This window comes from Euprymna scolopes, chromosome 5 (assembly GCF_053919585.1).
Source record: "Euprymna scolopes isolate OS-2025 chromosome 5, ASM5391958v1, whole genome shotgun sequence".
In the NCBI taxonomy this organism is placed as follows: Eukaryota; Metazoa; Mollusca; class Cephalopoda; order Sepiida; family Sepiolidae; genus Euprymna; species Euprymna scolopes.
This window is the reverse complement of record NC_136486.1, coordinates 129,494,691-129,497,456: the sequence shown is the minus strand read 5'-3', so window position 1 is coordinate 129,497,456 and position 2,766 is coordinate 129,494,691. Positions and strand designations below refer to the sequence as shown.

The 2,766-nt window shown below is 38.1% G+C and overlaps 1 pseudogene; it reads right to left on the bottom strand.

The window, feature by feature from the left end:
* Nucleotides 1-603: 603 nt before the first annotated feature.
* Nucleotides 604-737, bottom strand: LOC145277289 (U2 spliceosomal RNA; annotated as a pseudogene).
* Between the last annotated feature and the right edge of the window lie 2,029 nt (nucleotides 738-2,766).

Here is a 2,766-nt window from a genome sequence, read left to right as displayed (position 1 = left end):
CTTAAACAAAATAATATTTTTCTTTTATATTACATGTCCACCCCAAACAAGGCACATTGCCACTTTGATATAGGGGGCTATTATCAGGGTCCTAAGTTGCAGGGGTACTATGTAAGGAGTTTAGAAGTAAAATGTCTGTTCACATTACACTTGAACTTCTGCATGTCAGTACAGTTGGGGAAGCAGGAAACTGGAAGAGAATTCCAAAGTCCTGCAGTTCTGGGGGAAGAAACTATTAGAGTAGAAGGCTTTCTTACATCTAGTGATCTAATCTGTGTAGGGGTGGGATTTTACTGCTTGTCGGGTTTGTCGGGAGTATTTTCGTCGAGGGGGTACAAGGGAGTGTAGTTCGTCAGAGCATCCGCCATTAAAATACTTGTAAAATCGACCATACTGAAATCAAAAACATCTTCAGTAATCACACAAAATTTAAAAAAAAAAAACAAAAAAAAAACACAACTAGAGATGTATAAACGACATTAACGAAATATTCACTGCCTAAAACGTTTATCACATGGAAGAGGTGGATGATATCATTGCACCTATTTACTATGCCTCCCCACGGGACAGAGTTAGACACCAGGGTCGTTTTTTAACGTGGAGAAAAGGTACAAAAATAAAAAATTGTCTCAGTCGTGAAGGACTGATCCTCCACCAAAAGCGAACAAGAAATTGAAGTGCAGCATCTGAAGAACAGTTACTACACTTTGATCTTGGCCAAAAGGCCAAAAGGACATTAACGAAACTCTTCTTAAACAGCATTGCAATGAATACTGAAAAAGCTCATCTCCGACGTTCCTTCTCAACTCTCAGAAATAAAACTGTTTTCCTTAATTCGCTTTCTAAAAGTAGTTGTTATCCTCATATGCAAATGAATGCAACTTAAAAAATATGAATGCAACTTACAAAATATGAATGCAACTTACAAAATATGAATGCAACTTATAAAATATCTAACTTTAAAGACAAGTCTTTTATACCACTTAAAACTGAGTGTCAAATGTGCGCCACACTTCGTACGCTTCAAGGCTGATAACATTATATAACAATATTTTCTCTCTATTTTTATAGTAGATCACATTTAGCCCTTCTTTATATTTCAAACTGCAATGATGCGGTAGCATATACATATAACCCGTTCACTTCGCTACCTCGCTGATGTGTCAGAGGTTGAACGCGACAGTTACAGAGTTCTATGACCGATGCGGTCGCGGACTCCCCATGACTGAAATAGTTCACAAAATATTCGAAACAATCTCCCTTTCAAGTTTTTAAGTTTCAAATAGGTTATAAAAAGGAAAAAGAAACTATTCGATTCAGAATTTATCAATTGAGTTCAAGGGTTGATCACGCCTCGGTCAAATGTCAGGGAACCTATTTCTTCTCAAATCCCCACACGCCATGCTCTGATAAACTAAGGCTTCCACTGAAAATAAATAGCAATCACATTTCTAATCCGCAAAATAAAAAACAACGATGAAGTATATAAAAAATATAAGTATAAATTCAGCAAACAAAATGTTAAATGAACCTTCGTACAAGAAAATATTTTTTTTAAATCAGGCAGAGAAATCTATACACCAATATTGAAATTTGTTCACACGCGTTAAGATTGTTCTCGTTTTCTTTCATATTTTTCTAGTTCCATGTTCCTGCGTTACTTCGAGTGCTACCAGTCATAAGCTTAGTTTTGTTGAATGAGAGGAGGAGAGGCGTTCGATATTACTGGGTTGGCAGTTCGAGACAGCGCGACCGAGCGTGGGGGTCACTTTCATAAATGCATACGAGCACGGCGAATATTTTGGTTAAAATCGCTCCGCACACTTTTTTCGTCTCCGGAGTGATTGGTGATTAGGCGAATTTCCCAACCAATCAACTGTCTCACGTCATTGTCAGAAGCGATTGTCCCCGTTCCACCACAATGCATATCGATAATTCCCCAGCCGGTTCCTTCTTAGCGTAACATCGACCTAGGGGGAGGAGGTCACGAAAGGCCGGCTCACCTGTCCATCTAGGGTGCCAGTTGGCCTTTCACACAATATCCACTGGAAATGTATTTTTAATTACAGACAAAACAATTATACCTCTCTCTCTCTCTCTCTCTCTCTCTCTCTCTCTCTCTCTCTCTCTCTCTGGGCACATCATATTCGAATGCTAAACAATGTATCACAGATAACTTAGGAACATCAAATAGAAATCGGTATAACAGAAGCTTTTCAAATAATAAAACTGAATATAGATAGCACACGTTTCAAACGTATTTAAAAAATAAATGTGAACTAACTATTAACTTGGCGAAAACCTATAGTAAACATAATACACAGATAAATATACATTCTGATGTGATAACACTACATGGTCACGTGGCCAACAACATTGCCTATCCCAACGTTGTTTCTATGGTCTTATTTTTCTTTCGTATGTTTTTCTACCCGTGTCGTCGTTGCTCATATGGGCGGCTGTCAGAGTGGGGATACGGATTCACAAGTTATAAAAGTAAAATAAAACAAAACACAAAGAGCACACACTTTGCTACATTTAGCAAATATCAGTTTAACTCTGTGTGTGACGCCATTAGCCATCTACACGTTAAGTTTGACGTTTATATTTGTTCGAAATTGTTTTCATCAGTTGATGTCGGCTAATCTCGAACTCATAAAAATATATTTTAATCTACTTTGCGTTGCCTCCAACTTGTTTACTCGGACCAAGGGCGGCGAACGAGCGAGCCGCGATTAAGGAAATTAACGAAACGGTGCACCGTTT